The sequence below is a fragment of the Mesoplodon mirus genome (genome assembly GCF_964341445.2).
Source record: "Mesoplodon mirus genome assembly, chromosome: 1".
Lineage (NCBI taxonomy): Eukaryota > Metazoa > Chordata > Mammalia > Artiodactyla > Ziphiidae > Mesoplodon > Mesoplodon mirus.
In genome coordinates this window covers 12,158,057-12,176,065 of record NC_138976.1, presented here as the reverse complement: position 1 = coordinate 12,176,065, position 18,009 = coordinate 12,158,057, and the positions used below count along the sequence as shown (strand labels likewise).

Sequence of the window (18,009 nt, the reverse complement as noted above, 5' to 3'; positions counted from 1 at the left end):
TAACTACCCTGCAGGTTTCCACACTGTCATTCAGAAAGTCAAAGGTTTTATGTCTTATTCTCTTGAGAGAATTCTCAATACAGTGAATAATGTGAAAACTTAAACATTAATTTAAAATTTGAGGGGACTTCCCTGGCGGTTCAGTGGTGGGGACTTCCCTGGCGGTTCAGTGGTTAAGACTTCGCCTTCCAGTGCAGGGGGTGTGGGCTCAGTCCCTGGTTGAGGAGCTAAGATCCCACATGTCTCGCTGCCAAGAAACCAAAACACATAAAAAAGAAGCAATATTGTAACAAATTTAGTAAAGATTTAAAAAAATGGTCCACATCAAAAAAAATCATAAAAAATAAATTTAAAAAAATAATAAAATTTTTGCATTGAACCATGAAGCAAAAGTACAGTCAAATCATATAATTTATAGAAAAACTAAGCTGTATTTTATGCCATGCTTCACTGAGACCTAAACAAATATGTATACTGAAAGTGATTGTGTTGTAGTATTTTTGCCCAAGCCTTTGTGTATGTGTGTACTGAGAATATTTGAATTGAGTTAGATTTCTCTTTTACAGCAAAATGCATTTAAATAAGCTGAAAAATAATTAAATGATAGGCTGATGGCTGCCATTTTTATAATGGTGAAAATACATTGAAATGTGTCTTCAGTCTTCTCTGCTCTTTTTATCTAGAGACTTTCTGAAATACTAGAATATCAGGAAGAAAGGTGTCCTAGGCAACTGAGTCAGAAAATACAATGTATATTTAGCTAGTTCATTTTTAAAATAGGAGGGGTTGATTGAGATGGTCTCTTTGTGGTTAAATGGAATCATCTAATAAAGTAGTAACTAATTCTTTCTAAAAGCATTCTTTCAGTTAGCGTTAAGGAATCCATATTTGAATGAGAGAAGGAGAAATTCTGATTCTCTCTCTATTGCTATTCTCTTTCTGAAAAAAAAAATCCTTGGAATACCGGTCGTTTCCTAAATAGGCTTTTTTTTTTTTTTTTTAAGCCAAAGTACTAGCAAAATCTGTAGAATTATTAATTGAGAGTGCTGTGTATTTGTGTGTACAGTGATGTTTTGTTCCTAAAAGTAATTATGTTTAGAGCGAGAGGTTTATTTTTCTAAAAGGAGAGAAGGATTTCCCAGCAGCTCCAAGCATGAAAGTATTTCCTCTGCTTTTCTACTGGTTTTAATGTTTTGGAAGTCTTCAGGGAACTTGTATGATCTCTGCCTTTGGCTAGATGTTGTAATCTGAATGTGACAGTGGTGTTCAGTGAGATTGAAGATGGAAGAAAACCAAGGGAAATGTGGATTTTTGAGTCCAAGGAAGGACATAGATATTTATAAAACAGGCAGATATGCTTTGGTTTTCCATCATCATATTAGAAAACTTCCTACCCCCTTTTAAAATAAAAGATAGCATTCTTATGATTTTAGGTTTTAGAGATTGATTTGATTTTAACCTCAAATGTATTCTACTTAAAACATTTTTATTTTAAGAGAACAAGTATGAATATAAACATTTAAACTTCAGATTCTGAGTTCTTCCCAAAAGCTTGCTTGCTCTTTATATTTAGTATTAGAAAATTTGATTCTAAGTTGTTTCAAAATTTAGAACTCATATTGGAATTGCAAGTTATGTTAGCACTGGCTTTGTTACGTTGCCATTTGAAGTAGAAAACCTTTTCTGTTAGATTCTGAAAAATAGCTGTACACAGTTCCCCTTTATTTAAGTGGCACAGATCTAAGAAAACAAAATTCCCTTTTTTCATATATATCAGAGAATGTAACCTGTTCAGATTTGCACAGTTTGCTTGTCAATTTTTAGTTCAGATATGGGACTCATGAAGATTAATTTTTATGGAAAACTGATGTTAAATCAGTAGATTTTTTGTGTGTGGGGGGGTACTGAGCCCTTTTAATTTTTTCTTGCAGTAGGGTTCCATTTTAGAGAAAACAAAAGTTTTTGGAAAAGATTTTGTGGGAAGGTTATGGAATTGAGGAAATCTCTGTTTAATTTTCTGGAAATGGCTAATCAGGCTGAGCTTTCAATGACTGGAAGGCAGCAACTCTTTTAATAAGAGCTTTTGTTAATAGATTTTTATATTTTTGCCCTAGTACCAAATTTAGCTGTCACAGGGTTTTTTAATTTTTTTTTTTTACATTAGAACCTCTCAGCCTAAAACTAAAGTAGAAACTAAGTAGATGTAGTAACTTTAAAGAAAAATAAAGCATTCCTCCCCAGCTGATACTTAATATCAGATGTCTTTCCAGTTTATCTTGTAGTCATTGGACTTTATAAACTCTTAACATTTCTTCCAGCTATCAGTTCTATTCTCACATTTCATTGTCTGTACTGCTTTAAAATTTTTGTTTTCTTGTGGTGTGTGTATGCTGGGGAGAAGGGTTGTGTCTGAATGCAATCATACAATCTTCTGTGGCTGGGGGCAGTTTCTGTGTGATGCATTTGGAGAGTTTGTATTTAAGTAACCTTTTCATCCTTGCATATTTAGTGCAACATTTAATGACGTTTTATTTAAATACCAATCTGACTAGTTCAGAATGAGAAAAAGTATATTTTTAGAGTCAGTTACCTTAGGCTTTGGCAAGACAGCCCATTTAACTTTATATAGTATATGACTGATATCAGAGGAAGCATAAGCTTTTGGTGACTGTTGAAATTATTTCATAGTAAATTTAAAAATAAGACTATACTAATTGTTATATTTATAATTAGTTGTGTTTTTATACAATGATTTCAGTGAAGGTATGTTGTTTTCCTCTTAGAGCGGAAAAGCAATTACAAAAGGACAAGTGCTCCACTTTAATGAAAGAATTACCTTTCTCCAGAATGGATATTTGAATTTTTCATGGACCTGTTAGCTTTAACCCTAAATTCCATTTTGGAAAGAGTTTTCTTTAAGGTTTATTGCTGGATAAATACGTTTTTGAGCCTTTTATAATGGCTTTTCCTTTTTACTTGAATAATGGTCTCAGTATCTTAAGGATTGGGAAAACTTGAATTTTTGTACTATTAAATGCATTTACTGTTCACCTCTTTGAACTTGAAAATGAAGCAACAGGGTTACAAGTTCCCGGATGGTAGAGTGATTTCTGGGAGTTGCCTCAGCTTTGCAGGTTTGATTAAAACATCTGCCTTTGATGGCTTTGTAGGAATTTTACTGACTGTGTTTTTGAATCATAAAAGGTTTGTGAAATAAATTATTGGCAAACCAGAATTTCTTGCTATATGAGGAAATTTGGGGAAGTTTAAGGATGGGGGAGAATCATGGAACTATAAACTTTTTTTAAAGTTTTCATAAGTCATTATTTGTGTTGATTTTTGCATAATTTTTCCATTTCAGGTTACTAAATATTTTATATTAAATGTACATATTATTAATGTATTTTGCAGACCCAAGGAATATTCTAGACATTTCTTATGGCTGTAAATGAGTCACTTGGCTTTTCTTCAAAATTTGGATGATAAGGGAATCATGATATGTAAAATGAACTTTGAACTGCGAATCTAGGTTTCTGTTACTAATTAAGTCGTTTTGTAAGGGCTAGTCGCTTCTCTAAGCACTTAATTTCTTCTATTTATAATAATCCTTTCACCCTTCACAGGGTTACTTTGAGGAATGAATTAGATAACGGATGTAAGAGAACTTTGTAATATGTAAAGTGCTTTGAAAATAAAAATGATTATTGTTATTTGTATCTGCCATAGTTTTACATCTAAGAAAGCTGCATATAATGATGTGGTGCTCCCCCCCATAAGAACTTTGAAGGTCAACGCTAGGTGACTATTCCATGCTACTTAGCAATCCCAAAATAACAGTAACTTTAAATTCAACATAAGACTGTTAATTTACTCTCTTTACTTGTTTCCAAAGTCTCTAAAGGCAGGGACAATGTCTCTTCATACCTTTATCCCCCAAATCTACCATAGGACCTGGCTTAGAGCGGAAGTTTTAGTAAGTTTTACGGAGTTAATGAATGAGCCTTTCTAATTATTACTTCTAGTCACTATTATTACTTCTAGTCATTATAGAGCAGTGATGTTCAAAGGGTAGTCCAAAGCCCATAAGCAGTTTTTCATTTGATCAAAGCCATTCTAGACTCTATATAATAAATATCTCTTTTTAGTACCAAGAGACTACTATGGGAATGTGTGTGCTTTATATGCTAGGTAACTTTACTCCTGGAAACTGTGTAGCCTCGGCCCAGGGAACGTCAGGCAGTGCTGTCAAACTGCCAATTTCTCACAGCATGGGTAAGATCTTGGCTCTAGATCCAGGTAAGATAAGCTGTAAAAATCAGTCACTATGAAGGAGGAGTAATAGAATAGGATAGCTTGGTGAAAGAAATGGTTCTAGTTCTTTGGTTCTGCTTTTTCTTTCAGTCTTTACCACTTTTCTAGCTCTGTCTTCCCTTCCTTTCTTTTCTTAACACACTGTTGGTCATGTATTCAGAGTGAAGTGCTTATGATACTGCTATAGGGTATGGAAAATTGTATTATGCAATAACTGGCTTTTTGGAATAGTTTAAGAAGCAATCAAGAAGCGCTTACGTAGCAAGCTCTACTAGGTGCCAGGTAGTATAGCTAGCTGGCCTCAGGGATTTAAAGAAGGATCACATGATTCCTTTCTTATGGAACTTTATAGTTTTCAGATGTTTCATATGGAAAAATTCTGTGATCTGTCTTTCAAAAAGCTTCACAGAGTGACTTTATCAGGAGGAATTTACCAAGGCCTACTGGTGGGACAGTTGGCACACCATGGGTCTGTTTCTTGGGTGGGTTCATTGTGCCAGTATATAAAATCATAATGTCACTTCATTAGTTTAAAATAAGAAATCAGTGCTGGCAATAGGGAGCAGTCTTTCTCTATTGGTAGATCTTCATGGGAAGCCAAACCATATTCAGAATGTTGCTTGGTGAGGATGGAATCTCAGAATATGGTTCTGTAATGTGAAAATTCACTGATATAAGACTGAGCCTGATGTTCCCTCTCTGAAATGAGAAAACCTGGTCATCGGGATCCTAATAAAAGTTGAAATCATCTGTGCTTCCAGTACTGACCAACCTACCTTCTAACTGACATATTATTTCTTTAAATTAACTTCTTTTGTTACTTAACTTTTAGTAAAATTCCTTGCAAGTTTTAACAGTCTTACAAGCTTGCTAACTCATTCTTTCTCTTTTTGGTGGTTTTATATATCACTTTTACCATGAAACATTGTTTTCTGATTTAGTATTCAAAGGGTGGCCTTACTACTTTGTTAGTTTGGGGAAGCAACTCATCTTGGTTTTCATGGAGCAAATATATACTGTCTAGTTGGAGAAGCAAGATATGTGAAAATACCTATAAAAATTAACAGTATCAGTCAGGTAATCAGAATAGAAACATTAAATTTTTGAAAGTCAGATCATCCACACAGGAGATAGGGAGGGACGTTTGAGCTGTAAAAGACCTTAGAGAACATTTGGTCTGATTCTCTCTTTTTATAGACAGGAAACCAGTCCAGTGGCCACACAGCCATTTATGATAATACCCAGACTTCCTACTTCCTAATCCATCGTCCATTCCTATTATATCTTGTTGCCTTTGCAGAGGAGTCGGAGTTCGCCTTCACTCAGCCAAGTCCTGAATAAGACTTAAATAGGCTGATATGAGGTGTTTGTATGTGCTTGTGTGTGTAATTTTAGGTGTAGAAAGCATTATGGGCAATGATATAAATGTTAACTGAGGCTTGTTATGTTTCAGAAGAATTTTATAAACCTTGTCCTGTTTAATCCTTCTGACACTCTATGAGCTAGTGACTATTATTAACCCCATTACAAAGATGAGAAAACTGAGATTGAGTTGCCAGAGACAAACAGTTAATAAGTGGAAGATCTGGGATTCAAACCCAGGTCTTTCTGACTTCAGAGCCTACATTCTTACCTCACGTAATTCTCACAGAAACCTATCAGGCAGTTTTTTATTTTTTTATATCTGTTTTACAGGTGAGGAAATTTAGGCTTAGAGAGATTAAGAAACTTTTGTCAATATATCAACTAACTCCCATACTTGGAAAACATGTGACAGACTTCCTACTAAATATAGCAGATTTAGTATGCATGTTTATTTCTGTTAACTCCACTATAAAGAATGGCAAAAGTATAATACATATGGACAAAGAGAAGAGCAGAGATGATGGCAGATGAATGAAGCTAACAAAATTTGGGGTTATGGAAACCCAGCGGACAAGTGGTAACTGACTCAGCAGAATTGACAAAGCTGAATTTGGGGGAGGGGCAAAAAGAATCAAGCTGATCTGCCCATAAAACCCAGTAAATATGTGGGGAATTAGATTCCTGATGTGCCTCTCAGGCAGAGAGTAGTATGAAGCTGAAAACTGAAGAATTGTTAGAAAGTTTATTGAAGGCACATTTAGATACCATCACTCATTCCCCCCACCACTCCTCCACTGCACACCACCTTGATCGCCATCCCAAGTTGGCCCTAGCAGACCACTGGTTTTTCACCATCCCAGCAGAAGATGGGAGACTTGCTCTTTGGAGGTTGAACCACAGGCATTCTGGATGCCAGGCATAGCTGAGGATGGGACTAAGACACCTTGTTGAAAACAAGAGTATCAAGAGAAAGTCTGCTTATTAAATAATCAGTCTCCCTTTCCCACTACACTCCCAGCATGCTCTTAGCCTTAAACCTTCTAAGCAAGAGACAAGAGGAGTCTAGTCTGGGGGCCAGTATCTAAGGGCTCTCAGTTCCAACAGTCCCTGCCCAGTCCCATTAAGTTGATGCCCATCAGTCAGCGAATCCCACCCATGCATATAGAGCTTCCAATTAGTTTTTTGTTCCTTATCTTTTAATATCAACAGTTAACCAGAGAAAGTCTTATGAATAGACTTGAGAAAATGTATTATGAATGCACAGAGCCCAAAACAAATCAGAGGGAACAGAAACAAGTCATAGAAGAAAACTTCAAAAAAAAAAACCCTGATACAGTTACCCCTGTAACTGATATTTTCAGAGAAGACTTTGCATCCATTAAGGAGAACAGGATGCCATTAAAAAAAAAAAACCAAAGAGAACAAGAAAGCTTTTGAGATTAAAAATATAATCAGACATTTTTAAAAATTAGAAAAGTTGGAAGATAAAATTGAGGTAGACCAGATAGTGAAACAAAAGACAATAAAGGAGGTAAAAAGCAAGACAATTAGAGGCACGATCAAGGAGGCCCAATGTCTGAATAACATGATTTTCAGAAACAGAATAGAGAAAAAGAATGGAGAAATTCTCAGATATCACAAGAGAAATTTATAGAACTGAAGGATATGAGTTTCCATAATGAAAAGGACCAACCAGCTTAATGTAATAAAAAGACTTTGTGACGGCAAATCATAAAATTTCAGAACACCGGAGATAAAGAAAAACCTAAAAGCGTCTTGGTCTGGAGTAGGGATGGGATAGTAGAGACATCCTAAGTACAGAGATCTGAATAGCATTGGACTTTCTACCACAATGAAGCAAGAAGATAATTGGGAATAAATTCAAACTTAAGTGATTTTTTATAAAAAATTTATTTATTTATTATTGGCTGCGTTGGGTCTTTGTTGCTGCGCACGGGCTTTCTCTAGTTGTGGTGAGCAGGGGCTTCTCTTGTTTTGGAGCACGGGCTCTAGGCGTGTGGGCTTCAGTAGTTGTGGCATGCGGGCTCAGTAGTTGTGGCACGGGCTCAGTAGTTGTGGCACACAGGCTCTAGATCACAGCCTCAGTAGTTGTGGCACACGGGTTTAGTTACTCTGCGGCATGTGGGATCTTCCCGGACCAGGGCTCGAACCCTTGTCCCCTGCATTGGCAGGCAGATTCCTAACCACTGCGCCACCAGGGAAGTCCCAGAAGTGATTTTTAACCTAGAATTTTATGCCCAGTCAAACTTTCATTCAAAGTGAGGATAAAACCCATTTTGAGATATGCGAGGTCTCAAAATATTCACCCGTCTTACAAATATAGATACATAGAACACTGAGGGAAAGAAAAAAATTTGCAATTAGTAACTTTAGAAAAAATAGAAAATGAAAGAAGGAAATCTAATCATGATATACTCTGTGATTAAGTTATGAGAAATATAGATTTAGCCAAAAATTGTAGCAAAATTATGTCGAGGGTCATGATGGCGGGAAGGGGGAAGTATGTGTGGAGGGTAGGTGGGGTTGGGACTGTAATAGAGCTACAGTATCATCTCCCATACAAGAAAGTCTTTAAAAAAAAGAAAAGCCAGAAAGTAACAATTTATGCATTTTGTTCAGAAATAGGAAGGAAACACTAAACAGCTAAAAAAGATGAAAATTGTTGCCCTTTGGGCAGCAGGGAGTAGGGTGGGAGGTATAAGGGGTCTGCTGTTTTTCTTTGTACGCTTTGTATGGTTTGACCTTTACAACTACGTAGGTGTATTATTTTTTATGGAAAGCATAGACCACGTTTAGATAAAGGCAGATAAATTTTAACAGAGATAGAAGGAAACCAGGAAGTGTAGGTTTAGAACATATTACTGAAGTAGAACATGAGGGCATGATAGCACACTGTATTACCTATGGCCTTGTACAGAGCAATTTCCTATTTATCATCTCATTTCATCCTCCTAGGAAAACAGGCAAAAGGGATGTTATCCCTCTTTGACAATTGTGGAAGCTGAGTTTTGAGGCTGTAAGACCTTTTGATTCCTAGTCTACTACTGCTATGCCTCATAAGTATGTTTGAATCTTTCTAGATTTTTTTAATTTTGTTTTTTACCAAGAGAAGACAGCAGATATTAGAAAGCATCTTCTTTGACATCATGGGAAGGAATACATGAAAACAAATGTGTGTATGCATCTGTGTATATGATGAGTATGTGTGTACTGGTATACAAGTACCTATAATGTAAGATCTGGCATTCTGAGATCACAAGAGGCATGCAGATTACTGTGTGGCAGTCATAGGTAAGGAAATGTGTGTTAGATTTCCTTAGAAGGCAGTGTATGAGATGGGCTGAGCTCTGGGTAGAGTAAGATTTCTATAGTCGTATCTCCTCCCACCCCTTGAATGAGGTTGGCATAAAATATTCAGCTGGACAGGATTAAAGGAACCCAAAGGACCAACAGACAAAAGACCCTAATAAAGTGACCTACAATTATCAAACAATCTATGACATGAGAAGCCTTTAGCAAATTAAAAAGTATGTCTTTATGATAAATTGCCTTGATTGTAGTCACTTAATGATTTATTGGAGTGTTACAAAAAGATTGTATTGGCTTTGAATAAAATATGAAAGAGTCTTTTCAAAGTAAAACTTTAAATTGTGTCTCTTAGCTTTCAATAAACATTTGTTGAATTGAATTAGTAAGACAATATTTTGGGGAGAAGGCAAAAGTTACAGCATTAAATAGCATGATATATTTCTGAAAATTCTTCCAGAAAGACTGGGGAAACCCTCACTGCCAAAGCTGTTTATTTATAGCTAGACCAAAAAAAAAAAAAAAAAAATCCATTTGAGGGTCTCTGTCTTCATTGGCCCCTGGGGAGCAGAATCTGACTTAAAAGCCTCTTTCGTTTTAAAAAATTCTCCTTCATGACATGATATTTGTAGGAATTAAAAGCATTCCTGGGCTTCCCTGGTGGCGCAGTGGTTGAGAGTCCGCCTGCCGATGCAGGGGACACGGGTTCGTGCCCCGGTCCGGGAAGATCCCACATGCCGCGGAGCAGCTGGGCCCGTGAGCCATGGCCGCTGAGCCTGCGCGTCCGGAGCCAGTGCTCCGCAGCGGGAGAGGCCACAACAGTGAGAGGCCCGCGTACCGCAAAAAAAAAAAAAAAAAAAAAAAAAAAAAAAAAAAAAAGCATTCCTACTTAGATTATGTTAACATCATGTATAGTTAGCAGTCATTGTACTAAAGATACATGTGTAGCCTACCGAGCACTGGAAATGAAAAAAATTTAGATCCTAGTTCTGACAGTTTATTAGATAATTTAATCTGTCAGAACTTCAGAAGGATACTTACCTTTAAGCGAAGATGACTCCAATAGGAGTCAATTTAAGATCAGATGCATGTTGCATTAATGTAAAACTCTTTACATTGTTACTGTATTTACTTTATACTCTTAGATCACTGTTTTTCTGAGATTAAAAAAAGAAGATAGTGAAAAGAGCATGGATTTTGGAATCTCTGGCCCTTGGTTTTCTACTCTGTAAAATGGGATTTTATCCCCTTGTTATGATTATTGTGAAAATGTGATATGTCACATTTTAAGTGTATAGAATTGTGCGTGGTGGCATCATAGAAGCTCAGTAGAAGACTGCTGCTGTTATTTCCTTGTCACACAGAGTCAGAATCTCCCAGTAGCTTCCAGTGCCTGCTGTAAATACCCTCAGAGGAAAGGCCCTGGGTGAATGTGGAGGGGCTTGGTGAGCCTCTTTCTCTCAGGGATCATAAACCTAAAGTTCTGCCTCGATGGTTTACTCCATCATGTTACTGATGTTTTATGTATTTTGTCCTGCTTTTATTGTATGTTCCATAGGAAGATTAGTCCTATACAATTCTCAGACATTAACATACATGTATTTAGATGTACTTTATTAGTCCTATACAATTCTCAGACATTAAGATACATATATTTAGTCATTGGGGGTTACAGTAAGAGCTTTAATAGGTTAGAGATGGAAAGGAAATTTGGGACTGAAGTTGTAAAGAGGTATCACTTTAATTGAACCTTAAAAATGAGTTGTATTAGGAAAAAAGCAAAACTGTGACAAAGGGTGTTTTAAGCTTCGAAGGCCTCAGTGAAGATGGGCCATTTATATACTTTATCCATGTAATATGTAGTGATAAAAAGTGTGTACATGAGAGGCAGGCAGACCTAGTTTTGAATCCTAGCCCTGACACTTACTAGCTGTGAGACCTAGGACAAGGTTCATAATCCCTCTTAGTTTCTGTTGCCTTAACTAATAGTACTATTTCATACGAGTGTTGTAAGGCTTAATGAGCTATTGCATGTAAAGCTCTTAGCACAGTGCTTGGCCTGCAGTAAGCATTCAGTACATGTTAGCAGGTGCTGTTAGCTTCCTTGTGAATAGGGCAATATGGATGAACCAGAGGTTTCAATTTGAGGTGTAATGGAGTAAAGTCAGAAAGATAAATTGGGCCTACCTGATCTGGAATAAAAGGCTAAGGGATTTGACTCTAATTAGGAATTGTAGATGGACTTAAGGTTTTTGAGTAGGTGAATAACATAAATATAAAATCCTAAAGTGACAGAGCTGGAAGATCCCTTAGAGTTCAGTCTAGACTCTTCCTTTCTCAAATGGGGAAAGGGAGACCCAGAGTAGTGACGAAGTAAATTAGTTGCAGAACTGGGATTAGAATCCAGGCCTTAGACCTCCCTTAGACTCAATCATGACACCAAAATAAGTCCAAAGGATTGTTCAACCTTTCAGTCACTTGATTGGTCAAGTGCTTAGAAAATGTGCGTTTCCAGCAGGTTCGGAAAAAAAGAAACAAGTGTTCAGATTTTGATGTGGATTAAATAAAATAGTCTTTCCATTGGTACTTTCAACCAAACAAATTAAGATTTGAAAAATCTTAGTTAGAAAGTTTTCTTGATCAGTGGCAGTCACCTCAGAAAGGGGAAGTAAAAATACATGAAATGCGTGGTTCTAGAATGCCTTCATTGGTATTTATATTATTTGTACTGCTAGTGAGATTGGAGGGTGAAGTTTTTTTTGTTTTTTTGTTTTGCGGTACGCGGGCCTCTCACTGCTGTGGCCTCTCCCGTTGCAGAGCACAGGCTCCGGACGCACAGGCCCAGCGGCCATGGCTCACGAATCCAGCCGCTCTGCGGCATGTGGGATCTTCCCAGACCGGGGCACGAACCCGTGTCCCCTGCATCGGCAGGCGGACTCTCAACCACTGCGCCACCAGGGAAGCCCCGAGGGTGAAGTTTTTGCTTAAATAAAATTGAAGATCATTGCTTATCCAGTACCTTTTAAAGTTGCTGTACCCAGGAATTTTAAATAGAGAAACATAAAAAGAATTTAATTCCAGGTTGGCTCTTACTACCTATGTAATAAGCAATTACTACATAGATACTAATAGACATTGGTCGGTATGATACCTATGTGCCCTTAAGTTTTTAGGTTAATAGAGAAAGATCTAACTAATTATAGCTTTATACATTAATGATAGAATAAGATAGCTTTTAAATCTTTAAATAATTGTTTCTTAATAATTGTTTCTTAAGATTAGCTCTTTAGTAGGAAAATTAAAATCTTAAACATGATTTTTCTTATATATTGGGGCTCTAGGAAATATCATTTTTGCCTGAAAGCTGTATAAATAGATATAATTAAAATAAACATTGAAGCCCAGGTCATATACCAATAGTCTGTGAATATGTATATGAATGCAGACCCCTTACAGAATTCTAAATGCAGTTCAGCAGTTCACTGATGGAGATGTTTGTGACTAATAGCATTCAAACACAGCTTCTCATATAGATTATTTTGTTAACTATATAAAAGAGAACTATAGAGTTTAAAGTCATTTCAATATAACTAGTCATTTTACAGCTGCTGTGTATTTTTGCTACTTAACAGGCATACTTAAATCTTTGACTTAAGACTTGCTATTTTCAGCTTTTTAAAGAAAAACTGAATATTTGCTAAGCATTATGAAACATTCGTAAACATTTTCTTAGAAATCATAATTTGATTGATTTGGTTATATAAAAATATAGCTTGGGGAATGGGTCTTGATTTTGTGTGTGTGTGTGTGGTATTATGAGAGTGAGTGATTTTGAGAAGATTTTATAAGACGGCATTTGATATTCAGTTTTGCTCAGTAATATAAATAATACAATTGAAATAAGTATTTGGAATTCATCACAGTTATCAGAAACATATTTGGAATATGACTTTGTATGTAATAATTTTGTGTCTTCTAATTTAGATGACTCATAAATTACCTCCTCAACACCTTTTTAATCAAAATAACACTTTTTGTTTCACTTTGGTCAGATAAAAGTTCTTGAGTATTTCCTGCTTCTTGGACCTCTCCATGATGGAGTACTGTGAATGAGAATCAACAATAGCAAAGCAGGAAAAGATTGACGGTGTAGTTAGCAGTTGTGCCTTATCTATACATGATTTGGGACAGTTTTGCCAAACATTGAATAATTTTCCTGTGGGAAACTTGAGCCCTAAAAGGAAATGAACATAGCTAAAAGGCTGCATATCACATGGGACTTCGATTTATTTTTAGAATGGCACTATAATGCCATATTTGGATTGAAACAATGTGATAGCTGTACCTTATTTTATTAAAAAGCTATGTTTTCTGAAGAAGCCATTTAATTTTCTATTACATTGTGTATATAGACTCAACATAATAAGTATATAACTGTTCAGCTGATAACCATGCTAAATGTTTTAAAGTTAGCGGCGCTTATTTGGCAAACATTTCTGGAGGCTGTTTTTGGAGTCTGCTTTCTGCAGTAAAAGATTCTTTGGCAGTTCATTGATGATAGAATATAGTTGTCTTTTTGTTGTGCATGTTTGGGGCAAGTCGTTTTCTTACTGGAAGGGAAAAAAGAGTAAAGATGGATTAGTAGCATTGGGTGTTGGTATAGTTAATTGATTGTCTTGAAATAGCAGAGGTCTTTACTAAATGAGTCAGTGATAATAGAGAAACCCAAAAGGATTTTTGCCTCTGAGAAATGATTTTTTTAAGATAATCAGCAAAGGTATTTCATTCTGAGCTCCTAGAATGTTTTGGTTAGCACAGTTCATAGGTTTTAAAAAAACAGTCATTGCACCATTTATATTTTGTGTCAGCTTTTCTGCTACCTGATTTATCTTTATAGTTTTATTTGGTTAAAATAAATTGATACAATGGATTTCTGAATTGGATACTATCTAAAATTGCAGATCCCTCACAGTAGTTCACTAAGTTTCAAATATGGGAAAATCTGCCAAGTACACATTTTGCCCTTTGGCTTCTCTCCCAAGATTGGAAATATGCCAACATCATAAATCTCACGTCTGATGGGAAAGAGCTATCACTGATGGCAAGGCCTTATGCTACCTGCCTTCCGTGCAGTATTTAATTTGCTTCTCATAAACTCTGCAAGGCAGTGACCATTGCATAAATTTTACAGATAGGGATATTAAGGCTCAGACCAGTTAAGTGACTTATCCAAGGTCATACAATTAGAAGTAGGGGAGGCAGTTTTCAGAGACAGAACTGCCTGACCCTAGAGTCAGTGTTCTAACTATCACATTGTGTTCTATTACATTGTGTGACCTCAGTAGCGCACCTGAAATCCGTCTTCTCTATTCTTTGTCAGAAGTCCAGCTCCAGTCTTCACATAGTTGTAGTCAGATTCTGCAGTGCCTTCAGTTACTTCCATGTTTATGGAAATTTAGTTACAGTTTGTTCTGTGTTTGATGTGTTTGGAATGGAAATTTTAAAACATTAATTACTGAATACAGTAGTAATTACTGAATACAGTATTTCATTTATTTAAATATGTTAAAGATTAATTTCTTGTCTCCCATTGGTCGAGATTTTAAAGTCTTTTATTAAATGTTATTCAGTGGCAGTTTTACTAGAATTACGATTTTTGCCTATAAGAGCAAATCACCAGGATAAATATACAAAGTAATATCTACCCACAAATCCAATTTATACTAAAATTCCTGCTATTGCATTGGTATGGAATAACAGCACGCACTGCAAGTTGAAAGAAAACTGATTTGAAGATCAGTGGTGCTAGTTACATAGGGACAAGTAAAATTATGTTTGCATGAATATACATTTTTATGTTCTTGAAATCTGAATTAAGGTAAAAATGTTTTTGCGCTGTCAGTGTTAAATGAGCCCATCAATCAGATACTTATTTCTAGAATTCTTATTGATTGAACTATGAAATGCTATTGAAGGGTTTTAATTTGTTTTATACAAATACACTGTACCTCATTACTAAGGTATTGAGGTACCTTATTAGAATATTTACAATTCAGAAAAGTAGGAAAATGTAAATAAGAAAGAGATTTGGAAAATAGAGACAGAACAGGAAGATAATACACAGATATACGGGCCATGACCTCCTGTATTATTTAAGATTGGGCTGCAAATTTGGTTCTGAGGGTTCTGGAGGCCAAAACAAAAATGGACATTTAATCATTTTCCATGGGGAAAAAAATAGCCAATTTCTTTAGAAGAAACAATTTCTTATAAGCACACTGAGTCATGTGGTAGGAGGTGTCCTCACCACCATGAGATACAAGATTTCTATGGCAATTTTTTTTAAATAGTGTCTCAAAACATGCCAGTAGCACAGTTTCATGAAGGCGGTTCTTTGAGAGGCCAGGATATTGTGGTCTAACAATACATCTATCAAGTGGTCAACCCTAATCAAAGAATAAAACCATAATAATTTAAAATATTACATATTTTTTTAAAAAACCTGAAATGATTAAGATACATGTTGGAGGCCACCTAGCATTTAGAGAAAATGCCTTTTCTTTGAATAATTTACAAAAGGGCCACATGTTGAGACTTTTTTCACTTTGTTTTTATGTTTAAGAGCATCATATATTTCTCTGTGTAATTAGAGCTTTAGCGATTTCTGCTTTTTCATAAACACTGAATAGCCTTCGTATGAGTAAAAGGAGGAAGCACGTTTTCAAAGTCTGTATCATTTTGATTTTAGTTATAAGAGTCTAGAAGACAAAAGCATTTTTTCATATATTAGGAATTATAAATGCCATTCACTACTGATAAGAGAATTTCTTCACTTTTATAGTATGTTTATTTGGGTTACGAACATGAACTAGAAAGTTCCAGTCCCAGCTCCTCACTTTGCTTGCCAGGTGATTTAACTTCTTTCCTCATTTGCCAAATGGGGGACATAATAGAGCCCACCTCAGGGGGTTGTTAACACAGGTAGAGCTATATGATATATCCGGTATATAAGGTGCTTAGAACAATGAGTACAGATCCTTGTTTGCTCTAGTTATTATGGCTTAAATAATTATTTTTAAGTCTGTAAAAGTGAGTTTGTCAATAGGAAGTAAGTGGCTCTGAACCTTATATGTATCATATATCCCCTGAGAATTCATTTATTCAGAAAATATTTATTGAGTTCCTACCATTTGTCAGGTACTCTTCTAGGTGCTGGAGATGCATGTGAACAAAACAGAAATCTCTGCCCTCATGAAGCTTCACATTCTAGTGAATCTGTTAAAATCTAAGAATGTTCTTCTTAGAAAAATACACACAAAACTTTGCAGTCAGTGTCAGAGAATTTATGGTAAACCTTAAATCTGTTTATTAAATCTCAGGCTAAGAATACCATACATACCTTCTTTTTATTTTGTCAGAATTCCTGTGAGGCATTCCTTAAGATGGCTACAGTATTTGATTTTAAAAGACAGAGCTATTTTTTAAGCGACAAAATAATTGTTAACTAAAATAATTGTTAACTGTTTTTCTTAATCACCTTTTTTGACTCTGTTAAAATGGTGTTAATAGAAATGCTATTAGATTTTTAACATGACCCATTGAAATGAAATTTCCAGATTTTGCAGGTTTTTGTAGGCCCATCTTCATTTTGCCCAAACACAAGAACATCAGTTTTCATAGGCTTAGAAGTCTTATTCTTCACCTTTTCACTTAAGCAATTCTGCTACTTCCAAAACACATGAAATTAAATTACAAATGACAGGAGTGGGGCTTCCCTGGTGGCGCAGTGGTTGAGAGTCCACCTGCTGATGCAGGGGACAGGGGTTCATGCCCCGATCCGGGAAGATCCCACATGCCGTGGAGCGGCTGGGCCTGTGAGCCATGGCTGCTGAGCCTGCGCGTCCGGAGCCTGTGCTCTGCAACGGGAGAGGCCACAGCAGTGAGAGACCCGCATACCGCAAAAAAAAAAAAAAAAAGGCCCGCATACCGCAAATGACAGGAGTTACATTTAATTAAGAAAAATGATTTTACCTCCAGAAGGTTTTTAGTCCTCATTTATTAATTTTTAAGTATAGTACTCCTTCAATTTCATTTTCCTTCTTTTGAGTTTTTATCCTAGGGAATTTAAAAAACTAAGTCTTTAAAATCACTTCTGACAATCTGTAGCTGACTTTTAAAGAGCAAAATGTAACCAAAAAATTATTTTATTTCTGTGAAACATATTGTAAAGAGAGGATATAGCATGATGGATTTGAGTGGAATTTTGGTGGTATTTGTTTTGTTTTCATAAGTATTACATGATGGCTTTTAACAAAGCATTTATAACATTTTGGATAGTCTTAAGAAGATCTTTTTCTTTAGGCAACAAGCTACTTTGGAAATAATCTTCTCTGTGCTGGTTATTTCTCATGGCACCCTTCCACTGCATTTTCTTTGTTTGGGTACTTTCTTTTTCTTCCTGCCATTCTTAGCTTTCTATTTTTCAACTTGAGTTTACAAAGGGTGTGTATTCAGAGGGTTTCCGTCAGTTCCCAGTACCTTGTTAATCCTGAGAAGTTACTCAGAGAGCCAATTCTCACAGTAAGGTATAAAAATAGTCATCCAGAAAAATTACAGAATGTGGTACCACTGTGATTTGACCTAATGGACGACTTTCAAAACCAAGATGGGAGAAGGAAACAGCACAAATGTTATTTCCTTAGATTTTTCTCTGCACAGATTATTTTAGACAAGCCTTACAGTTTAAGAAAGTAACAAAACGTCACTATTGCTTTCTTACGTACACTAAAAAGAGCATAAGAATTGGGGACAAGAAAGAAATTATCTAGAAATCAATTACATCAACAGAGCCTCCTTTTTATTACTATTGAGCTTGTATCCACAGTATTCATTTCACCAGTTTTATTCCACAAATTTAGTCCAGCATTTTATTGAGTGCCTAATAAGTGCAAATCTTAGTATGATATGTTTGTTTCAATTAGTGAACCAATACTGATATATTACTAT

General features: G+C 35.8%; 1 protein-coding gene across 4 annotated transcripts in view; it reads left to right on the top strand.

Moving 5' to 3' along the window:
• RABGAP1 (RAB GTPase activating protein 1) overlaps nucleotides 1–18,009 on the top strand; it is a 151,186-nt gene that overhangs the window by 86,032 nt on the left and 47,145 nt on the right. The gene's annotated exons all lie outside the window — the stretch shown is intronic.